Raw genomic sequence first — 23,737 nt, 5'->3', positions numbered from 1 at the left:
CGAAGAACATAGAAAGTGGAAGTAGCACTGCAATAGCTACAGTACAGCTCTAATGTTAGAGCTGATAACAGCATAGCTACATGATGATAACCAAAAGATCCCCAGACAGTCCATGTTAGAAAAGTGCACTCAAAATGGGGGGGAGGGACAGCCTAAGGGCCAAGGCAGCAAAGGATAAATAGTAGGCAGGAGGACCAGGACTGTAGAGCAAAGCATGGAGACAGGAGCAAAAAGGCAGCAGCTGCACTGTGACTGGAGATGGCATCAAGGAGGCCGGAGTATGGGGAGGGCATTAGAAGTAGCAGAACAACACTAGCAGACAGACAATCTCCATCTAGTCGGCACAGGAACTCTCTCCAGAAGTCTGGCCAGGCTTGTTCAACAAGTCTTGTTTCCTAGCGTGTAGCCAGATGGACTCAGAACAAGTGGGTATAGTGTGCTCGTGCTAGCAGTTGGAGACGGATCTGACATCAGCACGGGTACATATACCCCCACAGGAAGTGAAGCAACTCAGTAATTTCCATCTCCAAAGCAGTTTGGAGTGCCTGCACGCTCGCTGAGCGTGTTTTCCAATACTACTTTCTACTTTCCAAAATCTCAGAAGACTAGCCCCGCACTCCTGCGGTGATACCCTCGGGTCCCTCCCCCAGTCGAGTTTCCCGAGGTGATTTCCATGGTCCCTCGGAGGTAAGAGCCTCTGTCCAGTGGCCGGTTTGCGGCAGGGATCTAGCCCCCAAGCGAGAAGGGCTTGGGCCTGGCTGAGAGGCGCCTCGGTCCCGGAGTGGACTTGGCCCCGAGCGAGACGAGTTCGGCGGCTTAGAGGCAGCGGGTGCACTTCCTCGAGCGCGGCGGTGAAGGCATTTCCCCTCTCCCCCCGCAGCCGGAGACTGCCCGGGTTACAGCCGGGAAGCGCCGAGGATCAGGTAAGGCGTACATCTCTTACTTTTGGTCTCCGAGGTACGAGGATCGGCGGCGTTGTCTGCATGCGGCGTGCCGTGGAGGTCGCCATTTTTGTCTGCCTTGTTCAGGTATTGAGCGCCCACGGATAGGCGCCTGTGGATAGGCGCGCAACGCAGCATATATATTGCTAAGCGTATGTTATTGAGCATATTGCTGTACGCATATTATTGAGCGCATATTGTTTGTTATTGTGCGCATATTGCTGTGCGCATATTATTGAGCGCATATTGTTATTGGGCTCATATTATTGAGCGCATATCGCTGACAGCATAAGCGCCGGCACCCTACATTCGGAAGACGCGATGGAACACTTAAACGCCCCGGCGTCTCCAGAGGTGGCACCTCCTGAGTCTGGCGTGAAAGCTCTTGGCCTGTGCTCAGCGTGCCAGCTTAGAGCCACGCAGAGCGAGGAGCCAGACTCCCTTTGTGCCCAATGTGAGGAGGCCGTGGGAGCCTCAGGCCAGGACCAGTCTCAACCGAGGTTTACAGACAGTTCCCCAGGGGCCACACCGGACCTAGCGGGCCATCTAGAACAGCCAGGAATCTGGGGGGACCTGGTACCCCGACGGCTGGAGACCGCTTCCATTTCCTGGGTGGACTTATTTAAGGGGATCCACGCCTTTGTACAGATGCAGTCGGCTTCCCGTCCTGGACCTGCTGCTGCTCCGGCTGACCCTGCCTCCGAACCTTCTCGCCCTTATCGCTGGCGCACGCCTCCGGGCAGTCCGGCTCATGCGGACCCTGATGTCTCGGAGGACGAGTCCGACCCCCCCCGAGGAGGGGGACCTTCCCTCGGGGATAGAGCCATATCGAACTATGAGGCGGTTCTTTCCCAAGGAAGATCTCTCCGACCTGGTTTCTCAGTGCCTGACGGAGTTGGCTATTCCAGGCCCCAGCACCATGGAGGCATCTACGCAGAACCCCCTGCTGGAGGGTCTTCGTCCCACAGCCCGCCATTTCCCCTTCCTGCAAGCAGCGCAACAACTGATAGATTTGGAGTGGAATGCGCCGGAGGCCTCGTTCAAAGGGGGTCGGGCCCTGTCCGGCATGTACCTCCTGGACCCGGCAATCGAGGATATGCTGGCGTGCCCTAAGGTGGACGCCTTGGTTAGCGCTGTGGTCAAGCGCACTACCATTCCGGTGGAGGGAGGGGCGGGCCTCAAGGAGGCTCATGACCGACGCCTGGACACCATCCTGAAACAAACCTTTGAGGTGGCAGCTCTGTCTCTGCGAATCGCAACCTGCTGCACAGTGGTGATGCGTTCCTGTTTGTCACAGGTCCGGAACAATGCTCCGGCAGCAGACATGGAGTCAGCTCTTTCGTTCCTTATGGATGCCGCCTCCGACCTAGTCCGTACTACAGCCAAGGGGGTCTCATCCTCAGTAGCAGCCAGGAGGCAGCTCTGGATACAGAATTGGTCAGCTGATGCTCCTTCTAAGACACGTCTCACTAGAATGCCGTTCAAGGGTTCTCTCCTGTTCGGCAGCGACCTAGATAAACTGGCCAGCACATGGGGCGCCTCTCCAGTACCTCGACTACCAGAAGACAGGTCCAAGAGGAACCAGCGCATCTTTCCGAGGCCTTCCAGAGGTAGAAGCTCCCAACGCTTCACTCCCTATAGGAGTTGCTACCAGGCACCTCGTCCTCAGGCCAGGAACCAGTCCTTTTGGACCAAGCAGCGCAAGACTGGAGCCGGCTCGGGGTCAGGTCCCGGCCGCGCCTCACAATGAGAATCAGCCGATCCATCCGGGGGACAGAGCCATAGGGGGCAGGTTAACCCTCTTCTACCCCAGATGGGTCGCGATTACGTCGGACCAGTGGGTCCTCGCCATCATCCGAGAGGGCTATTATCTGGACTTCCATCACACCCCTCCAGACAGGTTTGTGGAGTCTCCGTGTCCAATCCACAAGAAGGAGGCATTAGAAGTTACCCTGGCGAGGCTCCTGTCCTTGAAAGCCATAATCCCAGTACCTGCATGGGAAATGGATTCTGGGCACAATTCCATTTATTTCATGGTACCCAAGAAAGAGGGCACTTTCCGGCCCGTATTAGACCTCAAGTCAGTCAACCGATACTTAAGGGTCCCGAGGTTTCACTTGGAAACTCTGCGCTCAGTCAAGACCTCAGTACAGCCAGGGGAGTTCCTCACGGCCTTAGACTTGTCAGAAGCCTACCTGCATATCCCGATCCATCAGGATCATCAGCGTTACCTACGCTTCAAGGTTCTGGGACGACACTTCCAATTCCGGGCTTTGCCCTTCAGGTTAGCCACAGCACCGCGGACCTTCACCAAGGTGATCGTAGTGGTAGCAGCGGCGCTCAGACGGGAAAGAATCCTTGTCCATCCCTCCCTAGACGATTGGCTGATCAGGGCGAAATCCCGAGAGGAGAGCCATCGGGCAACCAACAGAGTGATCGCCCTTCTGGAAAGCCTGGGATGGGTAGTCAACCTAAGCAAGAGTTGCCTACAGCCTTCCCAATCACTGGAATACCTGGGAGTCCAGTTCGACACCCAGGCAGACAAAGTCAGTCTCACCACCAAGAGAAGATTAAAACTCCAGACACGTCTACGGTCCTTGATGGGAGCCAGCCGGCCCATAGCTTGGGATTATCTGCAGGTTCTCGGTCTCATGGCATCCACCCTGGAAGTGGTACCCTGGGCGCGGGCCCATATGAGACCACTACAACGCTCCCTCCTCTCTCGATGGAGCCCACGCTTTCGGAATTACTCCGTGCATCTACCTCTACCAGCCAGACTGCGGACCCAGCTACGGTGGTGGTTACAGTCCAACCACACGAGCAGGGGGTCGAAGATGTCCTCCCCCACGTGGACTCTGCTCACCACAGATGCCAGCCTGAGTGGATGGGGAGCACACTGCGAAGAGCTCACCGCCCAAGGCGGTGGAACAGAGAAGAGTCTGGGTGGAACATCAACCGTCTAGAGGCACGGGCAGTCCGGTTAGCCTGCCTGTGATTTGCTCACAGGCTGAGGAACAGAGCAGTCAGAGTGATGTCCAACAACGCCACCATGGTGGCATACATCAACCGACAGGGCGGAACCAGAAGCCAACAGGTGTCCCTAGAGATAGCCCCACTGATGGCTTGGGCAGAGGCGAATCTCCAGGTCATTTCCGCCGTCTACATTGCCGGAAGGGACAACACAGTGGCAGACTTCCTCAGCAGGGAAAGCCTAAATCCGGGATAATGGCAGCTGTCCCCCATAGCCTTCCAGATGATTGTGGATCAGTGGGGGACTCCGGACATGGACCTACTAGCGGACAGGTCCAATGCTCAAGTACCCAGATACTTCAGCTTCAAGCGAGATCCGTTCTCTCACGGGATCGACGCCCTGGTTCAGCCATGGCCTCCAGGGACCCTGCTATACGCCTTTCCTCCGTGGCCCCTGCTGGGCGCCCTTATACACAAGATTCAGAGGCACAGGGGCCTAGTTCTTCTAGTGGCACCAGACTGGCCAAGAAGACCCTGGTACGCGGACATGAGAAGACAACTGACAGGGGAGCCTCTTCCCCTGCCTCCGCTCAGGGACCTGCTTCGTCAAGGTCCCATCCTCCACGTGGATCCGGCTCAATTCTCTCTTACGGTCTGGCCATTGAGAGGGCTAGGCTGAAGAAAAGAGGTTACTCTGAGCCGGTGATAGATACACTCCTCCGAGCTCGCAAGTTTTCCACATCCCTCACCTACATCAGGATCTGAAGAGTATTTGAAGCCTGGTGCGACATTCATGGCACCAATCCACATGCGACCACAATCCCTATTGTTCTGGATTTCCTGCAGGATGGGCTTCAGAAGGGTCTCTCCCTAAGCTCCATCAAGGTTCAGGTGGCTGCGCTGTCTTGCTACGGTCCCAGGAGGGATGGCAAGACCATCGCCACGCACCCAGATGTTTCCTGCTTCCTGAAAGGAGTCGAGCACATTCGTCCGCCACTGAAGTGGCCAGTGCCCCTGTGGAACCTCAACATAGTTTTGGATTTCCTTGCGGGATCCACCTTCAGACCCCTCCGGGGCCTGTCTCTCCGTTCTCTAACTTTGAAGATGGTGTTCTTGCTGGCTGTGTGTTCAGCACGCCGCATCTCGGAGCTACAAGCGCTGTCCTGCCGTGATCCCTTTCTGAGAATCATTCCAGAGGCTATCAATCTTCGCACGGTTCCCTCTTTCTTACCTAAAGTAGTCTCACAATTTCACCTCAATCAAACCATATCTTTGCCAACCACAGCGGGTTTGAAGAAATCAGAAGAAGGGCGTGTGCTACGCCATCTCGACATCGGCAGATTGCTGCCCAGATACTTGGAAAAGACAGAAGCAGTACGAAAGACGGACCATCTGTTCGTCCTTCACAGCGGGAAGAAACAAGGAGAAGCGGCCTCACGGCCCACCATCGCCCGCTGGATCAAAGAAGTTATCAGAGCGGCCTACCTGGAGGCCGGGAAGTCACCGCCTCTGCAGGTCAAGGCTCATTCTACCAGAGCGCAGGCAGCCTCTTGGGCAGAATCTAGGATGCTGTCGCCCGCGGAGATATGTAAGGCGGCGACATGGTCCTCCCTCCATACCTTTTCCAGATTTTACAGTCTGGATGTCCAGGCCAGGGAGGACACAGCATTTGCGAGGGCAGTCCTACGCGGTCCTCAGGCAGCCTCCCGCCCAGTTCGGGAGTAGCTTTTGTACATCCCACTTGTTCTGAGTCCATCTGGCTACACGCTAGGAAATGTTGAGATTACTTACCTGATAATCTCCTTTTCCTTAGTGTAGACAGATGGACTCAGCATCCCGCCCGGCTGCCGGTATACAGGGGTTTCACCGATTCAAGGTAAGCCTTATCACTTCTTACATGAGTGCGTCCACTCTACCAGGTGTCGACGTCTTCCGGTTGGGAACGCTGGCGGTCTCCAGCTACTATCAATCGGTCAGGGGAATCCTGTTTCACTACTTCATCGATCGGTCAGTACACATATATCCATAACAGCTTTTGCAAGGAAGATTACTGAGTTGCTTCACTTCCTGTGGGGGTATATGTACCCGTGCTGACGTCAGATCAGTCTCCAACTGCTAGCACGAGCATACTATACCCACTTGTTCTGAGTCCATCTGTCTACACTAAGGAAAAGGAGATTATCAGGTAAGTAATCTCAACATTTTTAGGCGTTACAGGGTAGGAGTTGTGAACAGTCATGGCCCTTTGCCATGCTGTGGCATGTCTTTGAGGGGCCTTTACCGGGTCGTCTCTTGGGCTGGGGACTACTACTTGGTTTGGTGTCTTGGAATGCTGGGAATGTCACAGGTGAAGGCTCTGGCATTCTTTGTAGAATCTGGGTGAGGATGCTGGTGAGGTTATTTATTGAGGCAATGTGTAGAGAGCTTGTGTGGACTGTTAACTGGTCATGCAAGGCCTGGGTCTGCCTGTTCACAGCCCTCTTCAGGTGCACTAGCTCGGCCCATATTTGGAGGTGGACCTTTCCAGTTGGTCGAGCTGCTTGTGCATTGAGGCCTTTATCGGTGCAGGGGTTTGTGCTGGTGCTGTGCTCGTTGTGGCCGGAGTGGAGGATTTTGCCTCCAGAAGTGGCATGAAAGGGCTGGTGGGATGCTCTGACTCAAGTGTCTGCGGCCATGTGGTGTACTGGAGCGAGTTTTTATGCTAGCTCAACTGTGTGCCACTGCAGACTGGGTTCCACAATGAAGCTTGACAGGTTTAAGCTCACATTCGGTGGGCTTACTGAGCCAAGAGCTTGCAGGATGTTGCTGTGCTGAGGAGGCTGCTGCTGCTCCTCACTGAACTGTCTGTGTCCAAAAGCAAAGGGCATTGAAAAGTACTGTTGCACTGCTGGTCCCTGGGGCTTGATGGCTGGGACCAGCAAAGTTTTGGACCAGAGCTGTGGCAACAAAGATAAGTACCAAAATCAAGAGGTACACACATGGACTGTTTGGCAATCAATGTGAGCATTTTATGCCAAATGATGTGCACAACTGTAGCAGCTTTGCTATTTACAGGTGAAGAGCTGTTAGGGAGTTAGCAAACAGATAGGGATATTTGTGGGTGGATCCTTGGGCTGGTGGCAGATGCCCACGCCCCCGGGGAAAGATCCTGAGAGGGACCACCGGTCAGGCTCTGCGTTTGGAGACACACACATTAGATCTTTTATTAAACCATATAAGAAACCACCAGAGGTGACAGTAGTGAGCTGGAGTTCCCGGCAGGGCCGTAGTCCCTCAGGTACTGGAACGGCGATCCCTGGATGGCTGAGCTGTTGAGAAACTGAATATGGTGAGTAGGCAGGGTATACAGAGATGAGGTAAGGAACCTTGATAGAACACTCACACAATGGTCTCATAGAAGCCCAGGAGCTGGAATGAATAGGCCCTCTGAGCGAGTACCTGGTTCCAGGGAAAGCTCTGAGAAGAGCGATGGTAACTCACTGATGTAGTTGGCAGTGAGGACTTCCAGGCAGAAGAGAATACAGAGCAAGTCTGGGAACAAGGGCCCTCGAGGAGCGAGTACCGGTTCCAGATTGTCTCCTGAAAAACAAAGGAGAGAGCGAGGCCCCCGAAGAAGCAGAGTAGCTTGGAATCCGAAGCGAGTCCATTCCATTCCTTGCTATCTCAATGTGTTAGCAAATTCTAGGACCTTATATATCCGTCGTGGGTGACATCATCTCAGGGGAATGCCCCGAGGTTCGCGCCATCACTGGTACTTCAGTCAGGGCCGCGCGTGCGCCCCTAGGCCTCCAGGAAACATGGCGGGTTGCAGCGTCTAGCTGGTCTGGGGACGCCGGAGGACTTCTGCAGAAGGACGCCTCGGCAGCCAATCTTCCCACGGGTGAAGAGGGAGTCTACAAAGAGGTAAGGAGGGCGGAGAGAGGGCGTCGGGAACCGACAGACATAACAAGAACTTGGTGGCTCCAACTCACGTGGTGTCCAGCTGCTTAACCATACCCTCAAACACATGGTCCCAGCCATTGGATGATGTGCTTCTCCATAGGTGTGAGCGCAATCAGACAAGGGGCTCCTCCACTGATCTGCTGTATGTTCTTGTTCCAGTTAAACCACCTTTTGTCTTTAACTGGTCCTTTATGTTCAGTAACTGTGGGGACACCTGCGCCCCACTGTGTCTCATGCCACTGCACATTGAGAAAGCCTGGGCCCAACCTGAAGTAACTTGCACGCGCTGGGACAGCGAGAAATGTCCTGGTCGGGCCCACCCATTTGTCAGGGCCCAGCACTTATGCGCATGATTGGACCCTGTTTAAAATGCGTGCAGCGCACAGCCCTCGCAAGTGGCCATTTCTAAGCGCATAGCTGATTTAAAATCCGGCCGTTTGTCTAACATCAAAAGACAGAAGTAAATAAGGAATTTTTTTAAAAAATCATGTAAAAAGTTTAAATTGAGACAATGCTGAGAATGTTCAGATCTGAACAAACTTTAGTTTACAAAATTACAATTTAACTAACAGTGCTTTTGTCACTAATCCCACAGTTATCAAGTACTTAAAAATTGTCCAGGCTCTACATGCCACATTATGTAGGCTTTTAAATACTTAATGTGAAAAACAGAGTGAACATTAAACATTTGAAAAACAAAAAAAATATTTTGTATGACTTTTTTTTTTTAAATAAAGTTTTGAAGCATCAAACTTGGAGCTCCATCAATAGTTTTAACTGATGAATTATTCCATCCCTTGTCATATGCCAGTCTTTTAAATGTTGCTTTTACATTCAAGAGATTTTTTTGAACACTATAATAAAATGTAATTTGAGATGCCCCACATGTCAGTCAATGAGAAAATGGCTTTAACTTCAATCTTCTTTAAAGTCAGTTCAAAAGATTTCACAGCAAATTTCAGCGGCATCCTTCCATATGAGGGACTTGACGACTTGACTGCACTGCAAGTCCCAACATCGATGTTTCGAAAATTCTTCATCAGGAGACCTGCACCGAAGATTGACAAGAAGAAAGTGAACAATATTTAAAAGCAGCATTTAAAAGATTGGCATATGATGACACGGGGTGGAATACTTAATCAGTTAAAAACTTTGAAGCATTTCCCTCTGATAGGGACAATATTTTACGACTGTTCCTTAGGAATAGAGAAGTAAAATTCCAAGAACATCAAATCTGGATTTTTCCTGACATTACTAGAGCGACCCAAATTAGACGAAAACAATTTTTAGAATTGAGAACCCTTGCCGAACAAGTAGGTGCTCAATTAGTGGTCAGATACCCATGTAAATGTCTAGTTAGATATGAAAATGCCAGATATATATACTTTGAGCCAGAGGGATTGAAGTCCTTTTTGGAAGCAAAAAAGATGACTGAGAATAAAGGTGTTTAAGTAAGTTGTCATTTTGAATGAGAAGCATACACTCTCAATTTCTTATATTTTGATAATTTTTCTCGATTTAGCTCCTTATATGAATATTTGGATTTCTGCTATTGCATGGTAATTAGGATTTCCAGGTTATAGAAAATTATATTGTTGTTAGTAATATCTGAAGTATTTTATATTATGATAATCCTGGATATCCGTATTATGATTTGATGATGTAATGTCATGATGATTTCAAAATTTAATAAAACATAAAAAAAAAAAAAAAACAAACTTTGAAGCTCCAAGTTTGATGCCTCAAATGTATAAAAATCACACAAATATACTTTTTTGAATGTTTGTTTGTTTAATGTTTACTCACATTAGGCATTTATATTAATGTGTGCTGTGTTTGTTCCTTGTGTTTTACAAGCTTTTAAATACTTAACATAACACTCTTGACATCTTATCCCATCAACACTTTTTATTTATTTTAAACAGTATAAGCCTTTTTCATCTGGAAAAGTTTGTCCCCCTGACCAAGAGTGTCTGGCAACTTCCTTTCAGTTGAAAAAAGTTGATTTTAATTTGAATACGTACAGTAGGTGGTGCTAGGACACTGCAAGCAGTGGCATAGGGTTGGAAATGCTCTAGGTTTGCCTGTTCAGCTTTGGAGTGGCTCCAGTTCTCTAGAACAGTGTTTCCCAACCCTCTCCTTGAGGCACATCTAATGAGTCAGGACTTCAGAATATGCATGAGAGAGACTTGCATACATTCTAGACCCAGGGTATTGAAATCTTCATCTCAAACATATTCTCTGTGGCAATCCTGAAAACCTGAGTGGATAAGAGTACCTCCAGGAAAATATTGAGGGGAAAAAAAAAACTAGTCTGGCTCCAGAGTCAAGAGACACTCTACTCCAGCTCCAGACTGTTCAGGAACCTTGGCTCTGGAGCAGCTCCAAACTGCTTTTCCTCCAGAGCCATGGAGGACAAAAATATGCATATATGTATGCATGATACACTTTCTAACTAATGTTAATGGATAATAAGTATTTCAGTAGGGAAGGAAGAGACAGATGCAGTCAGGCCTGGCATTGACAGTGTGCACACCATGCATTTGCACAGGGCCGCACACCTGGGAGCGCAGTGGTGGCAGCAGGAGAGGCTGTAGGTCCACCGGCAGAGCTCAACCCGCCAGTGGACAAAAATGAAAGCATGCACATGGCTTTCTGGCTCCTGCCCCCCCCCCCCCCCCTTCACAGAAAAGCTGGTGGTGGGGCGAAAGAAAAAGTAGCCTGCGGGGCCGTGCTGGAGCTCATCCCACTGTGGCCTGGAGAAAGGTGTGTATGAGTGTCAGAGCTTGTGTGCATGCATTGCCTATGTGTGTGCACCTGTGAGAGCCTATGTATCGCACATAGGTTCTCACAGGCATACTCCACACACATACAATGTCTGTGAGGGAAAGAGAGCAAGTATTTGTGAGAGCAAAGGCATGTATATAAGATGGGGGGTGTTTGTGTGGCCCTACTTCCCCAATCCACAACAATCTCAAGGTGACTAGAAATCAAAAGATCCCAGGTATGTGTAATTTTGATTTCTACTGTTTTTGAAATATTTTGTGTTTTTGGGAAATATTAGAACATTTTAATTATTGGATTTTTTTTTTATTCATCAGATGTTTTGAAATATGTTATTGGTGTTTGAGAAATTTTGGATATTCTATTTAAATGGTTTGAAATATTTATTCATTATGACTATGATTTTACTATTATGACTTATAGTTCTTGATTTTTATGTAATGTTTTAAGAGGAATGGTTATGTTTCTGGTTTTCCATTGTTGCTCTGCTTATCGAGGCTGGCTTGTGGGTTCCAGTTCAGTTCTCTGCATGTTTCTATTTATACTTTCTGGTCTCTTTATTCTGTATTAGTTTTCCATGTGTGACCAAGGTGAGGTATTCTGCTACCATATAGCTTATCTGTAGTGATCTATAGTAGTCTGATTTGTTCTGTTTTCCTAATAGGAAGAGTATTGGTGTTCTAGGGCCTGATGTAATATGTGCAGTGTTACCTTTTCATAGATAAGGTTGTTACTATTTGAGTGCTGGCAGTTAGGGTTGTTTTGGTATAGGAGGTTACGGTCACTGGTGCTTGCCCCATATAGGGAGTAGATTAGGACTCTCAGGTCTTCAACCCTTGTCCTTTGTGTTTGGGAAAGCCTTTTCCAACGGGTGCAAGACTTATGCAAATGTCCCTTCTGAAAAATGAGGATACATCTTGGCCATCAAAAATCTCACGCAGTAGGTACTGTCACTGGTACTTGTCTCACCTAAGAAGCCGAGCGAGGCGCACAGGTCTTCAGCCTCATATGGGAGTTCCTAGAGGGAATCTGGCAAAAATCTATCTCTGTGCAAAAAATATGAGATCCTCTGGCAGGGCGTGCACAAAGAGAAATCTCCAAAGTAAACTTCCTGAAGGGGCATAAAAATTGCATCCTCACTGTTATGAGACTCTCAAAAGACCACACAGGCTACTAAACTAGCTGCAGTCATAGGCTGGGTTTGGAAGCCTCAGCCTTTCTGGTTGGGAGGGGCTAAAGAGGATGGAAGGCTCACAGGGATGTAGTTTCTAAGCAGGGACCTAGAGCCATCTAGTGGCTGACCCAAAGTGTGCCACATATATACATTTATTTTTGTGAATGAAACATTTTGTTATGGAGAGATCTCAAAAACAAAATTTTTAGAGATTGAATGCATTTTCCCCTTTATCATTTTAAATTTGACCACAAAAAGGAGGGGCACAATACAGTGCAAATTAGAAGGAATTATTCAAGCACAACCCTCAAATCCTTACCTTTTATTAGGCAATTTGTTCTATTCTAAACTTCACCTACATAACTGGAAGTAGCCTTAACCCAGAGAAACAAATTTAATTGGTCAGTTAATTAAAAAAAAAAATAAAAAAATTCTTGCCTGCAAACTTTTTCCATCTTGCAGGGAAATATTAAGATGTCCCTAATGAAATCGCCTGTTTTGTTTGTCTTTTTAATTAGAAACAACTTAGGCCTTGCGTGGCCTTAGACACATTTGGGATCTATTTATTGTTTGGGATCTGGCACGATACTTGTGAGCTGGATTGATCATTTTGGAAAAAGGATGCTGGGCTTGATGGACCCAGTATGGTAACTCATGTTCTTAGCTATGTTTTCAGATATCTTCTGACTTCCAAAACCATATCCTGTTTGCTACAAAACAAATCTTAAGGGGATGTGATTTGTTGGCTCAAATGTATAAACTACAGTAGCAGGACCCCCAGGAGGCTTACTGGCTGATGCTGGGGACTATCCAGCAGGGGGGAGGCTTAACTTCCTGGACCCCTGGGTGTGGTCATGTCTGCAGTCATTAAATCCTAATCCACTGGGCAGGGGATACCTCCAGCAGATGAAAGGAGACCAAAACAAAGCTTACTTCCTTCACTCAATCTATTAATGGTCCCCTGGTGAAAAATCAGAGTCCAGCAATGGTGTTCACCAAAAAGTTTACTTAAGTTTGAAAATCTAAATGCAAGCTAGAATAGAAAACATGAGAAACGGCCTCAGAAAAATCAGTTAGAAAAACTCATAGTCTTTGCCCATGACACTCATCCTAGATGTTCTTCTTACCCATGCACCAGCATCCACATCCCTTCCCATCAGAGGGAAGGGTAGTCCTCTGTGTAATGCCAGCATGCAAAGGCTGAAAACAGCTGGAGAAACCCCTTATTTCAAAACACCAGTCTTCAAAACAGACCATGCCAAAAGCTTCCTTCCTCTGCAATGTCAGATCTAAAAATTCTTCATACTCTTCACCCCTGCTATTAACTATAAGCAAAGGCAACAAAGTTGTAGAATCCAGACACTAGGGGGTTCCCTTTCTTTAGGAACCAGTTCAAATCCAAAAAAACAGCAAAATCTTCAATTTCCAAAATCTAATTCCTTTGCTCCTGGTCAGTTCACCTGGGGGACCACCTCCTGATCACATACTCCAGGAGACATTTATAATCTCCAGACACATCCCACAAAAATATGGGGATAGGGCAAGGGGAAGATTAAAAAATGGGGGAAAAAAAAAACAACCCTCCCTGATGGAAATTACACTTCAGTGCTGGGCAAAGCTGGGTCACACAACCAACAAAGTGGACCTAGAAAAGAAAACTTATTAGGAATCTTGAAAGTCAATAAGACTGAAGGCTATCTGACAGTTCCACTCTTTTGTGAGACTACTGGATCCAGAGATTCCCCCTGAAGGAACAAAATAATACTGGAATAGATTCTGAAGAAACTTTCAAATTCTCCATATAGTATCTTCCAAGTATATCTGAAAGTGAAATCACTGGAAACTTTGGAAAATCTAACTATAATAAAGAGGAAAGTTGTGTTGTGCCTGCATTGCTGGTATGCAAATTGAGCTCCACCCCTTCCTCCTCGTACTTTCCAGCTCTACCCCCTCTCTATTTTTGTATGGAAATTATATTCTGCACGTCTACAAATCACATTATTTGCACATCCTTGGATGGGTTTTTACTAGTTTAACATAAGCAAATTACAGCTCTTACACTGATTTTTCCAATGTTTCTAAGTTATGATGTTTCATATATTTATTCTCAATCAAGGCAACCTGGTAGCCCCACTTATCTTTGACTAGGCTCAACAGCAGTCAGTCTCTCCTATTTCTGCCTGGGTTTCTACTAGAGTATGTAACTTGGTTAATGAATGTGAAATACTAGCAATTCTTTTACTCAAAGCATTTTCAAAGCCAGTAATAGCAGTTACTAATGGTGACTTAATCAGAGGTGGCTGAATTTCAGAACTCTGCAAATAAACATTAAAACACCAGAGACTTCCTTCCTAGTAACACTGCCAAAATATCAGTCGGGGAATCTCATCGCACATTTGACACAACTTCCCTTCAGATTCCACCTAAAATGGCATTACTATTACTGAATATGTCATCCAGCATGGACAGGGGTATCAATTTAATCCTAAACCAAAGTTATTAGATACACATTTTTATTGCAAACAAGATACAAATATGCAAATCTTAGAATACAATCCTTATAAAATCTTATACATAAACACAATTGTCAATATTATAATGTCCATACATATACTAATTTTCTTTTGAAAAAACCCACACCCCATGTAAACTACACAATTACAATCTCATACATACTTATTCACACACATGCCCATTCACATTTATAAGACATCATGCTAAAATAATTCCTCTTAAACGTAGTTAGAATCAATGAGACATATATCAGTTCAAAACATATTGAATTCAGCTCATTTACAGTAAGCCATGCAATCCTGCACATACAAAATAAATATATGCATTCAATTTCCCAACTTCGGTGGATCTAGTTGACTGTGTCTCAACTCTATTCTTAATTCAATCACTTTGGCCTTTACCTGACAAGGGCCTTTGTTTCACCCCAAAAGGGGCTTAATCTTAAAAAAACCTGTTCGTTACAGTTGTTCCACCACAAACTATATTTCACTAGATAACTGCATCGCCTCTTCAATCCAACCTCATACTCACTGAAAGACAAACTACATAGCATTAAGGAACTAATCATACTAAACACTATCTTAATTCTGTAAATTCCTAAAATATTTTTAAACCCACTACCTTGTTGATGTAATAAAACAGCAATCACCATCGTACTGTCATGCTTCTTACCGTTTTAACTCTGTCCTCGTTGAAATCTTCACAACTCTAAATCACGCTTTATCCTACATTCTTCACTTTCAAAAACTGTCCGCCAGCCTCATTCTATGAAAGAAAAAACAATGTGAAAGCTATTTGAAAAACTATTAAACATCACTGTATAGCTTCACCTACACTCCAATCAAAAACACCACCACTAAAGCATAAACCGCCTCTTCATATTTCCTCAAACCCCACGGACCTGGGAGCATACAAGCTGCAACCGGGATGACCACCATCGGTCGACTAAAACAAGAAGCACCGCGGCTATGTTTAAAAACCTTCAACTCTCAGTCACTTTGAAGACTCCACCCGCATGCTCAAGACTGTCCAATCAGCTCTAATCTACCTCACCCCATCACTACGATGTTTCCAAAACCACCCAATCACACTTCTTTCAATTAGAATGCCTTCTACTCAATGTCTTTAACCCCCACGGAGATACCGTATTCCACCTAAAGTTGAACTGTTCTAGCTGCCTCAAATACTGCACATTACTCCTATTACTCTGTTGTGCTTGGCATAATACATAAAATCTAAGATCTACTGTATGTGCACATGTTTTCTAATGTTCTACCAAAGGAACACCATCTTTCCCAGTCCTCAACCTACTCTTATGCTCTAAGAAACATAAGAAAATGCCATACTGGGTCAGACCAAGGGTCCATCAAGCCCAGCATCCTGTTTCCAACAGTGGCCAATCCAGGCCATAAGAACCTGGCAAGTACCCAAAAACTAAGTCTATTCCATGTAACCATTGCTAATGGCAGTGGCTATTCTCAGGTGCACCTCTCTTTTGTTATAGTCAATAAATATATATATATATATATATAAATATATATATATAAGATTACAGTGGAATAAAATACTATATACAATCCCTATCATATTACATGTGTAGTACCCTTTTAAGTATGAATGGCTTCCCAATTTGAGAATGACAATGTACGTATTTCAAAAACATTACAATACACCGAACATCCCGAACATCTGAACTGACCTCTGTTATTCTCAGGTACTCTGGTTAGAGGAGAAATAACTGTTAATAAATTTTGTAGATTCTTACCCTTTTTCATCGCAAAGATTGGGGGGGGGGGGTTCAGTTAAGCCAGATAATGAACTTAGAACAGAACAGGCCAATGTTTTAAAATAACTTATTTAACCAAAAAGGCTCTGGTTGAATATGGAATACTACATATAACACGATTCATGGGGTTGCGCTGAGTAGGTATTAACAGCTATCCCTATTGGCATATAAATGCTGCTTATAAGCATGTCTTAAACACTTCATAAGGGTAACCCCGAGATTTACATTTCTGATTAAGCATTTTAGACTGAAACTTATCACCTATGGTTGTGCAAATACGTCTATACCTTAAAAATTGACCAATAGGTATTATCTTCTCTTAATTTTCGAGGATGAAAATTCTCAAAGTGGAGTAACGAATTTTTATCAGTTGGCTTAGTATACACAGACGGCCATTATTTTTATATACCAACAAATCCAAAAAGGATAAATGGCTAGTACTATATTGCATAGTAAACTTCAAATGTGGATCTCTTGAATTTAACCATTCAAAAAATTGAGTTAACTGCTCAAAACTATCAGAATAAATTGTCTATATCTCTTCCAAAATGCAACCAGTTGAAAGGACAAAGATGGATTTATATGTCTCTCCTCTAACATCGCAACATAAAGACAAGCCACCGAGGGTGCTAGAGGGGAGCCCATAGGGATTCCTTATACTTGTTTATAAAGCTTACCCTGAAATGAAAAATAGAAATGTTACAGCTGTCTTTGCCATATGCATTTTCTCTGCTGAGAGAAATCCAGTACACCCAACATTTTGATAAACTACATCAAGAGCCCTAGATTGAGGGATATTAGTGTACAATGCGCAATATCAGCAGTTGCCAGCCACCAAGATGATTCAACTAAAGGAATAGAATCCAGTTGATTTATGAAATCCATGGAATCGCGAACGTATGAACGTTCATTCTGCCTATTGGTTATCCCCGCGCCCAGTTACTATCCCTGTTGAAATGTACTTTCCAACCTTGCAGTTATTATGTGAACCGGTATGATGTCCCCACAAATACCGGTATATAAAAGTTTCTAAATAAATAAATAAATAAATGATGTAATCTTCTTAACCAAAGGTTGAAGCAATCTATCGATGAATTTAGCTAATGGTTCAAACAAAGATCCAATGCCTGAGACAATAGGTCTCCCTGGAGGGTCAATCATGGACTTTTATGTGTTTTTGGAACAAAGTATATATAGGGTGTAGTAAACTATGACCAATTCAGATACCTGAATTCCTTCACTGTAATAAATTTGTCACGGAGCCCCTCCTCCAGAATGTCCCTAATCTGCAATTGTAAATTACACCCAGGGGCCTCAAATTCTTTCGATTCGCTGCCTCCTCATATGCTATCTTATCCATTAAAACAATAGCTCCACCCTTATCAGCAGATCTGATCACTATGGATTCATCCTTTCTTAGGTGTCCTATAGATTGTGACAAAGATCAATGTGTGGAGAGAGACTAAGAAATGGCCAAAATATTAAACAAATACTTTTTTGGTATTCACTAAAGAAGACCTTGGAGAAAGGCCGTCACTAGTTGACAAGACTGTGGATAGGGATGGAGTAGACAAACCTCCATTTACAGAAGATAATGTATGGGAAGAGCTGGGCAAGGCCATGGGGGCCGGATAAGGTACATCCCAGGATACTGAAGGAGCTCAGAGATGTGCTGGCAGGTCCGCTGAAGGTCCTGTTCAATAGATCCCTAGAAATGGGAGTGGTGCTGCAAGATTGGAGAAGAGGGTGGTGGTCCCGCTTCACAAGAGTGGGAGCAGAGAGGAGGCTGGAAACTACAGGCTGGTTAGCCTCCCCTCTGTGGTGGGAAAATTTAATGGAGGCTCGCTCTGTTGAAGTAAAGGATATTGAACCATCTACAATCCAGTGGGTTGCTCAACCTGAGGCAACATGGATTTACCAGAGGAAGATCCTGTCAGACAAATCCTGATTTTTTTTTTGATTGGATGACTAGAGAATTGGATAAAGGAAGAGGCTCTATGTAACTTGGATTTTAGTAAAACTTTTGATACAGTCCTACATAGACTCATGAACAAAACAAGTGGGTGCCAAGGTAGTAGCGTGGATCGCAAACTGGTTGACTGACGAGACAGTGTGTAATGGTAAATGGAACCTACTCTGAAGAAAAAGATCTGTGAGTGCCACAGGGTTCGGTTTTGGGACAGATTCTGTTCAATATCTTTGAGCGACCTGGCGGAAGGGATAGAAGGTAAAATTTTGTCTCTGTTGCAGATCTTAGTATCATCCGCAAAGAGTGGACACATCTGTAGGAGTAGAGAGAATGAAAAGTGATTTAAGAAAACTGGAAGAATGGTCAAAGATTTAGCAGCTGGGATTAAATGCCAAGAAGTACAGAGTCATGCATCTGGAGTGCAGCAATCCAAAAGATCTTTTGTGATGGGCGGTGGAAGACTGTGTGTGGACTGGGAGAGGGAACTTGGTTTGATAGTGTCTGATCTGAAGATGGAAAAGCAATGACACAAGGCGATAGCTAAAGCCAAAAGAATACTGGGCTGCACAGAGGAATAACCAGTAAGAAAAGAGGTGATAATGCCCTTGGTGAAGCCTCACCTGGAATACTGCATTCAGTACTAGTGCCCGTATCTCAAAAAGGATAGCGTGACCAAAATCGTGAGGAGTCTGCATTGGAAGACTTAGGAGAGGCTGAAGGATCTGAATCTGTACACCCTGGAAGAAAAGAGGTGCAGGGGAGCTATGATGCAGACCTTCAGATATCTGAAAGATTTTAATGATGCACAATAGTCAAACATTTTCTGTTGGAAAGAGAGCAATAGAACTAGGATTCATGAAATGAAACTCCAGGGAGGATGACTCAGAATCAATGTCAGGAAATATTTCTTCACGGAGAGGCTGGTGAATGCCTGGAATGTCCTTTCGGAAAAGTTGGATAAACACTGTGGCTCCCTAAAGGCTAGAGGTTGGAAAGAGAGTGCATAGGGGTTACTTGCTGGTGTGGCAGTTGCTACTCTTAACAATTAAGCCTTAATACTATTAATGTAATGCCATCATTACTCTGTTTCAACAACAATGAGAAAAGGGGAATTGGATTCAGACAGCAACCAACAAGGCCCAGATTATTTAAGGTTTGGGGAACAAATAAATATTTTGGTAATTAGCTGATGCATCACGTACTACCCTTAATCACTAAGCATGATATTTTGATGCAATTCCAACATTGCTGTCCGCTTTCACTGCAACGGATAAGGGAAATTGGATTCAAACAGAATCCGAGGACCCTGACTTTTATGGTCTGGTAAACAAGGCTGGTGCAAGGTTTAGGCACCCTAGGTGAACCTTGTGCCTGCCCAGACTCCTACCTCATTCATACCTGCAGAGTGTGTGCTTTTCTGGGCCGTGAGCAGCCACAGCCCGCCAAATCTCTACTCTTCTTTGCTGCGAGCGGGATAGGCTCCGCCTGTGGCCCTCCATGGCTGCTCTTCAGCACCCCCTAATGGTCGGCACCCAAGGCAACTTCCTAGTTCACCTAATAGAATGCGCCAGCCCTGCTAGTAAACTGATAAGCATGAGGGTAACTTGGACAGTGCAGCAGATAAGTGGCATAAGCTTACTTGGCAGACTGAGTGGATCATTTGGTCCTTTTCTGCCATCATTTCTATGTTTCTATGTTAAAGGCTCCCTAAAATATAGAAGTAAGGCTTGCAATAGAAATCACAATCTTGATGTCCTTGCTTGTGATCTTAATCTTCTGCCAGGGGTGTGCCTCCTTGGTGCACAGCTTTGGCTGCATGCTGCTAGGTCCAGGTTTTAAAGCCCCCAAGTCAGTTGAGAGGGCCTTGATCTTCCTTGCATGGCCAGGAGAAGATGCCTGCTGCACCAATGGTCCCATGAACATAAGAACATGCCATACTGGGTCAGACCAAGGGTCCATCAAGCCCAGCATCCTGTTTCCAACAGTGGCCAATCCAGGCCCTAAGAACCTGGCAAGTGCCCAAAAACTAAGTCTATTCCATGTTACCGTTGCTAGCAATAGCAGTGGCTATTTTCTAAGTCAACTTAATTAATAGCAGGTAATGGACTTCTCCTTCAAGAACTTATCCAATCCTTTTTTAAACACAGCTATACTAACTGCACTAACCACATCCTCTGGCAACAAATTCCAGAGTTTAATTGTACGTTGACTGAAAAAGAACTTTCTCAGATTAGTTTTAAATGTGCCACATGCTAATTTCATGGAGTGCCCCCTAGTCTTTCTGTTATCTGAAAGAGTAAGTAACCAATTCACCTCTACTCATTCAGGACCGCTCATGATCTTAAAGACCTCTATCACATTCCCCCCCCCCCCCCCTCAGCCGTCTCTTCTCCAAGCTGAAAAGTCCTAACCTCTTTAGTCTTTCCTCATAGGGGAGCTGTTCCATTCCCCTTATCATTTTGCTAGCCCTTCTCCATCGCAATTATATCTTTTTTGAGATGCAGTGACCAGAATTGTACACAGTATTCAAGGCATTATGACATTTTCTGTTTTCACTATTCCCTTTCTAATAATTCCCAATATTCTGTTTGCTTTTTCGACTGCCGCAGCACACTGAACTGACTACGTCAATGTATTATCCACTATGACTCTTAGATCTTTCTTGGGTTGTAGCACCTAATATGGAACCTAATGATTCAGATGGACTGAATCAAATCACGGTAGACCTGATTGACAAACTGAAGAGTAGTGAATCACCTGGACCAGATGGTATACACCCCAGAGTTCTGAAGGAACACAAAAATGAAATTTCAGACCTATTAGTAAAAATTTGTAACCTATCATTAAAATCATCCATTGTACCTGAAGACTGGAGGATAGCAAATGTAACCTCAATATTTAAAAAGGGCTCCAGGGCAATCCGGGAAACTACAGACCAGTTAGCCTGACTTCAGTGCCAGGAAAAATAGTGGAAAGTGTTCTAAGCATCAAAATCACAGAACATATAGAAAGACATGGTTTAATGGAACAAAGTCAGCATGGCTTTACCCAGGGCAAGTCTTGCCTCACAAATCTGCTTCACTTTTTTGAAGGAGTTAATAAACATGTGGCTAAAGGTGAACCGGTAGATGTAGTATACTTGGATTTTCAGAAGGCGTTTGACAAAGTTCCTCATGAGAGACTTCTAGGAAAAGTAAAAAGTCATGGGATAGGTGGTGATGTCCTTTTGTGGATTGCAAACTGGCTAAAAGACAGGAAACAGAGTAGAATTAAATGGACAATTTTCTCAGTGGAAGGGAGTAGACAGTGGAGTGCCTCAGGGATCTGTATTGGGACCCTTACTTTTCAATATATTTATAAATGATCTGGAAAGAAATACAAGTGAGAGAATCAAATTTGCAGATGACACAAAATTGTTCAGAGTAGTTAAATCACAAGCAGATTGTGATAAATTGCAGGAAGACCTTGTGAGACTGGAAAATTGGGCATCCAAATGGCAGATGAAATTTAATGTGGATAAGTGCAAGGTGATGCATATAGGGAAAAATAACCCATGCTATAATTACACAATGTTGGGTTCCATATTAGGTGGTACAACCCAAGAAAGAGATCTAGGTGTCATAATGGATAACACATTGAAATCGTCTGTTCAGTGTGCTGCGGCAGTCAAAAAAAGCAGATTGTTGGGAATTATTAGAAAGGGAATGGAAAATATAATGCCTCTGTATCGCTCCATGGTGAGACCGCACCTTGAATACTGTGTACGATTCTGGTCGCTGCATCTCAAAAAAGATATAATTGCGATGGAGAAGGTACAGAGAAGGGCTACCAAAATAAGGGGAATGGAACAGCTCCCTTATGAGGAAAGACTAAAGGGGTTAGGACTTTTCAGCTTGGAGAAGAGACGGCTGAGGGGGGATATGATAGAGGTCTTTAAGATCATGAGCGGTCTTGAACGAATAGATGTGACTTGATTATTTACACTTTCGAATAATAGGACTAGGGGGCATTCCATGAAGTTAGCAAGTAGCACATTTAAAACTAATAGGATAAAATTCTTTTTCACTCAACGCACAGCAGAGCTCTGGAATTTGTTGCCAGAGGATGTGGTTGGTGCAGTTAGTGTAGGTGGGTTCAAAAAAGGTTTAGATAAGTTCTTGGAGAAGAAGTCCAGGCTCCTAGCCTGTCTTATCAAGATCTTACATTTAATTTGCCAATGCTTATGCATTATCCTATTTTCTTCTGTTGGATCCTTCTTCCAATTTTTTAATGAAGATCTTTTGGCTAAAATAGCTTCTTTCACCTCCCTCTCCTTTAGCACTGTTAAGCCCTTCCTGTGCTGGCAAATTCTTTGCCACAGAAGAGTGGGGCAAGGGCAAAGCCACCTACAGGAATAAGAGGAAGGACAGGCCAGAGCCACTGCTGAACTCAACAACATCTTTGAGCAGGGAATAGGAGAATGAAAACAATCCCCTGATGGCAGGAATTGGCAAGCAATGCTTTTTACCTGTTGCCTTCTCTTCTGCTTGGAATCACGTGGCAACAGTAGGTCTGATAAGACTCTAGGGTCCCATGCTCTTCTGACTTCACAGGCAAGGCAGTAGTAGATAAGCGGTGCTGTTTGCTGACTCCTGCCAACTTGAGGGAAAGAGAAAATAGATTGTATGTTTTAACTTTGCAAACTGCCTTTACCTTTTGAAATGCGCCGGTAACAAACAACTTTTTAAATTATGCTGGGGGATGAGGGAGGGAGGAGGATAATAGATTGGAGAGAGAGGAAAAAATTGATTGCGCCAGCAGGAGGATGATAGGTTGCCTGGGAAGGCAGTAATTGCACTGGGAATAAAACTGATAGATGTACTAGGGGTGGAGGGGTAGAAAAACACAGAGAGGGAAGATGATTATGCCAAGGATAAACAAAAGGAGAGAGAACTCTTGTTGGGGGAGAGAAGACTTTTTTTTTTTTTTTTACTTTGAATATTTAGTTGTCTTGGCTTTTGTTTATCCCTGACCTCTTGATTTAGGTGTAGGTTTTTAATTTATACAATACACAATGGTCCCATATTTGTGTTATTGCTTATCCTATATTGATTGACACTTATGTAAGGTACTGAAAAAGGCGTGTGCACTATTTTTGTATTGTATCCCACCTACAGCTGTTTTTAGGATGGTAACTTTAAAATCAAATCTATAGGAGGGTGGGGGGTGGGTAGAATGGGATGGGGTGAATGTACTTATACCAAAAATTGGTCAATCTTGGTTCTGTATGTATTGCTGCATTTCGATGTAGATTGTTACTACCAAAGACAACTCATTGTTCTGAGTTATACATTGTTATTTATGCTAATGTTTTATATTACTGTTTTGCGTTGATTGACAAAAAAACTTTTACATATTAAAAAAAAAAAAATCAAAATCAAAGCTACTGCCATTGGGGTGGGGGGGGGGGGGGAGGAGGGAAGGGCCTGGCCTGCCACTGGTGAAGCTCCTGTAGTTAAGTGTTTTTGGTGGGGAGACAGCATACCTGGGGTTCTGAGGAAAGAAGAGCCACAGCCAAGCAATCTGGCTGCTATGGCCAAGAGAGAAACTGCACCCTCACTCATTACACAACACAATGAGTTGGGGAAACTCTGTTAAAATGTTTGTACAGTAATGCC

At 45.0% G+C, this 23,737-nt stretch overlaps 1 protein-coding gene and 1 long non-coding RNA gene across 5 annotated transcripts in view; one reads left to right on the top strand and one right to left on the bottom strand.

The window, feature by feature from the left end:
* The window catches only part of LOC115097028, a 57,713-nt gene that overhangs the window by 20,682 nt on the left and 13,294 nt on the right, over positions 1 to 23,737 (top strand). The window lies entirely within an intron of this gene.
* On the bottom strand, positions 8,432 to 22,706 carry LOC115097029. 2 transcript variants are annotated; one of them, XR_003858191.1, is made up of 3 exons: positions 22,588 to 22,706; positions 14,998 to 15,090; positions 8,432 to 8,901 (listed from the first exon to the last, which is right to left on the bottom strand). It is a non-coding gene; the product is annotated as an uncharacterized LOC115097029 (long non-coding RNA). The 2 variants fall into 2 exon arrangements; XR_003858192.1 differs by lacking the exon at positions 22,588 to 22,706 and adding an exon at positions 15,227 to 15,291.

This window comes from Rhinatrema bivittatum, chromosome 8 (genome assembly GCF_901001135.1).
Source record: "Rhinatrema bivittatum chromosome 8, aRhiBiv1.1, whole genome shotgun sequence".
In the NCBI taxonomy this organism is placed as follows: Eukaryota; Metazoa; Chordata; class Amphibia; order Gymnophiona; family Rhinatrematidae; genus Rhinatrema; species Rhinatrema bivittatum.
Note: the sequence above shows the minus strand (reverse complement) of the source record. Positions and strands in the feature narration are given on the sequence as shown.